Source organism: Neomonachus schauinslandi, chromosome 8 (genome assembly GCF_002201575.2).
Source record: "Neomonachus schauinslandi chromosome 8, ASM220157v2, whole genome shotgun sequence".
Taxonomy (NCBI): Eukaryota; Metazoa; Chordata; class Mammalia; order Carnivora; family Phocidae; genus Neomonachus; species Neomonachus schauinslandi.
Window position 1 is genome coordinate 72,550,768 of NC_058410.1, and position 8,500 is coordinate 72,559,267.

Below are 8,500 nucleotides of genomic sequence, written 5' to 3' on the forward strand. Positions count from 1 at the left end.
CCCACATCGGGTTCCCTGCTCAGCTGGGAGCCTGCTTCTCACTCTCTCTCTGCCTGCTGCTCCCCCTGCTTGTGCTTTCTCCCTGTCTCTGTCAAATAAATAAATAAATAAATATTAAGTAAAAAAAAATTCAGGATAACAAACCATAGACAATATAATTCAAATTTTATTAATATTTATATCTGGAAGCACCTGGGTGGCTCAGTCGGTTGGGCATCTGCCTTTAGCTCCTGTCATGATCCCAGGGTCCTGGGATCGAACCCCTCATCGGGCTCCCTGCTCGGCGGGAAGCCTGCTTCTCCCTCTCCCACTCCCCCTGCTTGTGTTCCCTCTCTTGCTGTGTCTCTCTCTGTCAAATAAATAAATAAAATCTTGTAAAAAAACTTATAAAAAATATAAAGATATATCTTATAAAAATGTAAAAAGAAAGAAGATATTAAAAGTAAAATTAAAATAACTCATAATTCCACAAGTTAAAGAAAACCACTGTAGGGGCGCCTGCATGGCTCAGTGGTTGAGCAGCTGCCTTCAGTTCAGGTCATGATCCCAGGGTCCTGGGATAGAGCCCCGCATCAGGCTCCCTGCTCTGTGGGAGGCCTGCTTCTCCCTCTTCCACTCTCCCTGCTTGTGTTCCCTCTCTTGCTGTGTCTCTCTCTGTCAAATGAATAAATAAAATCCCTAAAAAAAAAAAAAAACACTGTAAAAAATGTTTTATTTCTGTATGCAGATATAAATTATATTTTAAAGATTATATTTATTTGAATTAAAATGCTTCTGGTAATCTATCTTCTCACATCCATTTGCCATTCTAGTCCATACTGCAACCCAACTGGCACCCTCTCTCCCAATCTTTTCCACTGCCCAGTCTACAGGGGTAAGAAACTACCTAACATCCTTAACCATGTACGTTCCTTCCAGCTCCTTGCCTTAAGTAGAATCTACTCCATCCTTGAGCACACCACTTCCCTTTGCATCCTCTTTTTTTTTTTTTTTTTAAGGATTCTCCACACCCAATATGGGGCTTGAACTCAGGACCCCAAGATCAAAGGCCAAATGCTCTACCACCTGAGCCAGCTAGGTGCCTCTCTTTGCAGGCTTCTTAAGCTATTTCCCTCAGGTGAGAAAGTTAAGGTAAATATCTTCCTTGCATCCTACTGCCACTTCTTGACAATTACTCCTTCATCTTTATGTACACCCCTGATTTAAAAAAAAAGATTTTATTTATTTTGGGGGGCCTTGGAACAGAGGGAGAGGGAGAAAGAGCCTCAAGCAGACTCTGCACTGAGCATGGAGCCCAAGGCGGGGCTGTATATCCCAGGACCCTGAAATCACGACCTGAGCCCAAACCAAATGGGATGCTCAACCAACTGTACCACCCAGGCGCCCCCCTCCCCTGATTTTTTATGTTCATTCCACCTGACTTGCCACCCTTTGTCCTGCATTAAGGCAATTATTTTCCAACTGTCTAGTTACTGCCTTTTACTAATTTTGAAGAGTTCAGTACCAGGTGTGCTGTGCTATTCTGTACCATCTGTTTCCAGTGTCCACACATCAATGTCCAAACAATTTGGCTTCTCAGTTCTTTGACTTCTTCTTTTTTTTTTTTTTCTATTTTATTTATTTATTTGAGAGAGAGAATGAGACAGAGAGAGAGAGCACGAGATGGGGGAGGGTCAGAGGGAGAAGCAGGTTCCTTGCTGAGCAGGGAGCCCGATGCGGGACTCGATCCAGGGACTCCAGGATCATGACCTGAGCTGAAGGCAGTCGCTTAACCGACTGAGCCACCCAGGCGCCCCTCTTTGACTTCTTCTATTTTCTCCCCTCCACACCCAGCATTCGTACCTGGGATCCACTGGCCTTCAAGGAGCTATGATGGAATTCAAGGGATCTATAAACTTGGGCAGGGAAAAATCTGTATCTTTATTTTCACTAAGCATTAACTGAAATGTAGCATTTCCTTCAATAATAAAGGTAGGCAATATACCACTGAATTACTAGCAGTATCTATGGCTTTATCACCATAGAAAACACAGCTATTTTTATATACAATGCATTACAGTTACTTTCACATACAAATACTTAAGAATTTCACGTATGCTTATTTCTATCTAGAAATTATGGTTCTTTTTAAGCCTGACACTAGACCTTGTTGTTTAATGCAAAGAAACACATTATCTTAGTCCGTTCAGGCTGCTATAACAAAATACCACATACTAGGTAGCTTATTAACAACAGAAACTTATTTCTCACAGTTATAGAGGCCAGAAGTCCAAGATCAGGGTGCCAGCATGGTTGGGTGAGAGCTCTCTTCCGTGTCACAGCTTCTCATTGTATCCTCACATAGTGGGTGGGAGTGAGGGAGCTCTTTGAGGTCTCTTTTAAAAGAGCACTCATCCCATTCATGGGGGCTCCACCCTCATGACCTAATCATTTCCCCAAATCTCAACCTCCTAACACTATCATGTTGGTGTTAGGATTATGACATGTGGGTTCTGGGGGAACACAAACATTCAGTTCATGGCACACAGACATTGCTGTAGCATTCGTTTAGTTTGTTCAAAGATTTTTATAACTATATTTTAAAGGTTTTTTAAGTAAAGATTTCATTTATTTATTTGAAAGAGAGCGAGAGAGCATGTACATGAGCCCCGGGGTGGGGAGGGCAGAGGGAGAGAGAGAAACAAACTCCCTGCTGACCGGGGAGCCCATGGGGCTCGATCTCAGGACCCCGAGGTCATGACCTGAGCTGAAGTCAGACACGTAATTGACTGACCCACCCAGGTGCCCCTATAACTATATTTTAATGTAAAGGTTTTTGGGGTTTTTTTTAAGATTTTATTTATTTATTTGACAGAGAGAGACACAGCAAGAGAGAGAACACAAGCAGGGAGAGTGGAAGAGGGAGAAGCAGGCCTCCCGCGGAGCAGGGAGCAGGATGCGGGGCTCGATCCCAGGACCCTGGGATCATGACCTGAGCTGAAGGCAGACACTTAACGACTGAGCCACCCAGGTGCCCCTAATGTAAAGGGTTTTATATATAATCCTACATATTTTGTTTTATACACTTAAAAATATTTTTTGAAAAGTGGTCCATAGGCTTCACCAGAGTGGCAAGTAGTCCATGGCTCAAGTAGTTAAGAACCTCTGCGTTATACAATAGTCCCCCTGTATCTGCAGGGATACTTTCCAAGACCCACAGTGGATGCCCAAAACCATGGATAGTACAAAACCCTATATGTGTTATGGCTTTTCCTATACATACATACCTATGATAAAGTTTAATTTACAAACTAGGTGCAGTAAGAGATTAACAACAATAACTAAGGGGCACCTGGCTGGCTCAGTCAGTAGAGCATGCAACTCTTCATCTTGGGGTTGTGAGTTGGAGCCCCACACTGGGTGTAGAGATTACTTAAAAATATCTTTTAAAAATTTTAAAATAAAATAAAAACAATAATAACTTATAATAAAATAGAACAATTATAACAATACTGTAATAAAAGTTATGTGAACATGTTCTCTCTTTAAGATACCTTATTGTACTGTACTCACCCTTCTCATGATGATGTGAGATGATAAAATGCCTACATGATGAGATGAAGTGAAGTGAATGATGTAGGCATTGTAACTGAACCCACAGAAAGTGATACTGTGGATAAGGTGGAAGTACTGTATATCAAATATACAGTACTTGTGTTTAAGTTCCCTTCCTATCTAGCCTAATTCCAAGACTCATCAGTGGTCCTCTTGTGCCAGTGTTCTCAATTCCCTTACCCCTATTGTCTTTCCTTGGCTACTATATGGCGAAACCCCAACTATCTGCGCCAGCCCTTTGCCTTGCTACAGAAATCACACAGCAGGGTAGATTTATGCCACCATACAATTCATGGTCTCTACCCTCAACCAGCCCCTCAGTGCTTCAAAGGAATCCTCTCTTCCCCTGTTAGTTTTCTTCCCCATTTTAGGCTTCGTCTCTGCACCATACCTCTTAATTCCTCTCTCCCCCTACCTCAACTTTCTCCTCACCTCAGCAGAGATTTCACCTCCCTTCCCTCTTCATGGAGAACTTTAAAGACTTCAGTTGACACAATTTCCTGATGCCAGTCATTATACGTAGCCACAGTTTTTCCTTCCCTCTCACTACAATGGAATGGCGTCCTCCCCTGTCTAAGGCAAATTCATCCTCCAGTTGTACAAATCACATTCATTCATTCAACAAATACTGAATCAAGACTCCCTATGTTTGTTGTAAGTTATATCCATCCTCCCCCTGCAAAAAAAAAGAGACCTGTTGAAGTCCCAAACCCCACTACCTCAGAATGTGACCTCATTTGGAAATAGGGTCATTGCAGATGTAATTAGTTTAGATGGGCTGGACCTCCCACCCCGATCCAATATGACTGGTGTCCTCATAAGAAGATGGTCATATGAAAGCAGAGACACAGAGGGAATGTCATGTTGCAATGAAGGCAGACATTAGAATTCTGCACCTGCAAGCCAAGGAAAGCCAAAGATTGTCTGCATGCTACCAGAAGCTAGGAAGAGGCAAGGAAGGTTCCAGAAGGAGCATAACCCTGCCAACACCTTGATTTCACAGTTCTAGCCTCCAGAGCTGTGAGACAATAAATTTCTATTGTTTTGAGCAACCCAGCTTGTGGTGCTTTGTTAGATCAGCCCTCGGAAACAAATAAACTGTTGTAGGCTCAAAACAGTAAACAGAGCAATGATTCCTGGCCTGTTTGTGGAGCTTACCTGCCCTCGTTGGAAACTAGATATAAAAATAATCCCCTTTTTCTCCTCTATCTTCAACTTCTCTCTTCTGGCTCCTCCCAACTTTAAGTATCCAGTATCTCTTTCTCTCTCTTTTTTTAAAGATTTATTTATTTATTTGATGGGGGGGCAGGGTGCAGAGGGAGAGAGAGAGAATCTCCAGCAGACTATTCGCTGAGCCCAGAGCCTGATGCAGGGCTAGATCTCAAGACCCTGAGATCATGACCTGAGCCAAAATCAAGAGTCAGATGCTTAACCAACTGAGCCACCCAGGTACCCCAAAGTATCCAGTATCTCTTTACATAGAAATTAAAATATCCCTGGCCTTCACTTTCCTTTCTGACAGGTTATCTCTTGTTCCTCTTTTATAGCCACATTTCTTAAAGTAGTCATCTCCAGTTGTCTTTATTATACTGATCTCCCACTCACACTTCAGCCCTTTATATTCTCACCTTCGTCCTCACTATTCCACTGAATTTCCCTTTGCCAAGGTCCCCAGATAAACTTGTCACTAAAGCCAATGGAACCTTGAGTTTCCTCCTTGCTTGATCTCTCAGCAGCATCTGACCATGTTGACTACTTCTCCTTCCTGAAATGCTCTTAACATTTGGTGTCTGTAAAGCTATTCTCTCCTATCGTTTCTCCACATTTTGTGACTGCTCCTTCTCAGATTCTTTTGAAGACATTTCTTCCACATAAATGTTGATGTTTTTTAAGATACTAGCTGGGTCCTTTTCTTACTTTGCACACTCTTCCTAAGGAATCTCTTATTTCCTTGACTTTGTCACAATCTGTATGTGGAGGATTTCCAAATCAATAGCTCTAGTTCATATCTCTTTCCAGAGATAGAGATCTGAATATTCTACTGTCTATAAACATCACTACCATGTGATACGTGTACCTCAAATGGAACACTTTTAACCTTCTTCCCTTCCCTCCATTCCAGTTCTTTCTCTAACATTCCCAGAAAATGACATTTCCATTCTTCTCATTGCCAAAGCCATTCCTTGGACTCATTCCTAACTCCTCTCTCCTTTATCCCTCTACAACCTAGCAATCTACACATGCTACTGGTCTGGCAGTCCAAATATTTCTTGAAACTACCTGCTTTCCCCCAATTTCAAGGGTACTCCATTAGTATCAACCAGTATTCTCTCTCATCTCAATTATTACACCACCCTCTTTATTGCTCTCAGGGCCAGTGTCAGGGGCAGACAACTTGTGCAATCATGCAGGGCCCTCACTGAAAAGAGCTCCTCACTTGGTTTCATGTTCTGAGGTTTCCATCTTGAAATACTTAATACTTTTATCTTTGAACTTATATTTTTTAAGTGAAGTCCAATAGGAGTCCAATAGAGCATATATGTGAGTGGAGGAGATAAAGGCAATATGCATGTCTGTCATTTCTTGCCATTCTATTTCTATATAGTGGCCACAATGCCTCATGAGCACAGAATTCCAGCAGACCCACCATGTGTGCAAGTTCAGTAAGGCTCAAATGAGTACAAGGCAAGAGTGTTAAGTCTGGGTCAGCAAAAGAAAGCCATGGTTTCCACTGGGGAATCAGAACTTCTTTTGAAGGCAGAAAGAAGGCAATGGCATTCTAAGAAACATCAATGACCAAGTACCCCTATGATACCCTTTTTTGTTTTTATTTGATTATTATTATTTTTACTTTTTATTTTTATTTATTTATTTTTTTAAATTAACATATAATGTATTATTTGTTTCAGGGGTACAGGTCTGTGATTCACAGCGTTCACCATAGCACATACCCTCCCCAATGTCCATCCACCCAGCCACCCCATCCCTCCCACCCACCTCCACTCCAACAATCCTGTTTGTTTCCTGAGATTAAGAGTCTCTTATGGTTTGTCTCCCTCTCTGGTTTCGTCTGGTTTCATTTTCCCCTCCCTTCCCCTATGATCCTCTGTCTTGTTTCTCAAATTCCACACATCAGTGAGATCATATGATAATTGTCTTTCTCTGATTGACTTATTTCGCTAAGCATAATACCCTCTAGTTCCATCCACGTTGTTGCAAATGGCAAGATTTCATTTTTGATGGCTGCATAATATTCCATTGTATATATACACCACATCTTTATCCATTCATCTGTTGATGGACATCTAGGCTCTTTCCATAATTTGGCTATTGTGGACATTGCTGCTATAAACATTGGGGTGCACATATCCCTTCGGATCACTACATTTGTATCTTTGGGGTAAATACCAAGTAGTGCAGTTGCTGGGTTGTATGGTAGCTCTATTTTCAACTTTTTGAGGAACCTCCATACTGTTTTCCAGAATGGCTGCACCAGCTTGCATTCCCACCAACAGTGTAAGAGGGTTCCCCTTTCTCCACATCCTCACCAACATCTGTCATTCCCTGACTTGTTAATTTTAGCTGTTCTGACTGGTGTGAGGTGTTATCTCATTGTGGTTTGGATTTGTAATTCCCTGATGCCGTGGGATGTGGAGCACTTTTTCATGTGTCTGTTGGCCATTTGGATGTCTTCCTTGCAGAAATGTCTGTTCATGTCTTCTGCCCATTTCTTTTTTTTTTTTTAATTTTATTATGTTATGTTAATCACCATATATTACATCATTAGTTTTTGATGTAGTGTTCCACGATCCATTCTTTTCGTATAACACCCAGTGCTCCATGCAGTACGAGCCCTCCTTAATACCCATCACCGGGCTAACCATTCCCCCTTCCCCCGCCCCTCTAAAACCCTGTTTGTTTCTCAGGTCCATAGTCTCTCATGGTTCATCTCTTCCTCCAATTCCGCCCACCCATTTTTCCCTTCCTTCTCCTAATGTCCTCCATGTTATTCCTTATGTTCCACAAATAAGTGAAACCCTATGATAATTTATTTTCTCTGCTTGACTTATTTCATTTAGCATAATCTCCTCCTGTCCCATCCATGTTGATGTAAAAGTTGGGTATTCATCTTTTCTGATGGCTGAGTAATATTCCATTGTATATATGGACCACATCTTCTTTATCCATTCATCTGTTGAAGGGCATCTCAGCTCTTTCCACAGTTTGGCTATTGCGGACATTGCTGCTATGAACATTGGGGTGCATATGGCCCTTCTTTTCACTACATCGGTGTCTTTGGGGTAAATACCCAGTAGTGCAATTGCTGGGTCATAGGGTAGCTCTATTTTTAAATTTTTGAGGAACGTCCACACTGTTTTCCAAAGTGGCTGTACCAACTTGCATTCCCACCAACAGTGTAAGAGGGTTCCCCTTTCTCCACAACCTCTCCAACATTTGTTGTTTCTTTCCCTGTCCATTTTTGCCATTCTAACTTGTGTAGGGTGGTATCTCAGTGTGGTTTTGATTTGGATTTCCCTGATGGCTAATGATGATGAACATTTTTTCATGTGTCTGTTAGCCATTTGTATGTCTTCTTCAGAGAAGTGTCTGTTCATCTCTTCTGCCCACTTTTTGACTTGATTATTTGTTTTTTGGGTGTTGAGTTTGAGAAGTTCTTTATAGATTTTGGATACCAGCCCTTAATCTGTAGTGTCATTTGCAAATACTTCTCCCATTCTGTGAGTTGCCTCTTTGTTTTGTTGACTGTTTCCTTTGCTGTGCAGAAGCTTTTTATCTTGATGAAGTCCCAAAAGTTCATTTTTGCTTTTGTTTCACTAGCTTTTGGAGATGTATCTTGAAAGAAATTGCTGTGGCCGATGTCAAAGAGGTTACTGCCTATGTTCTC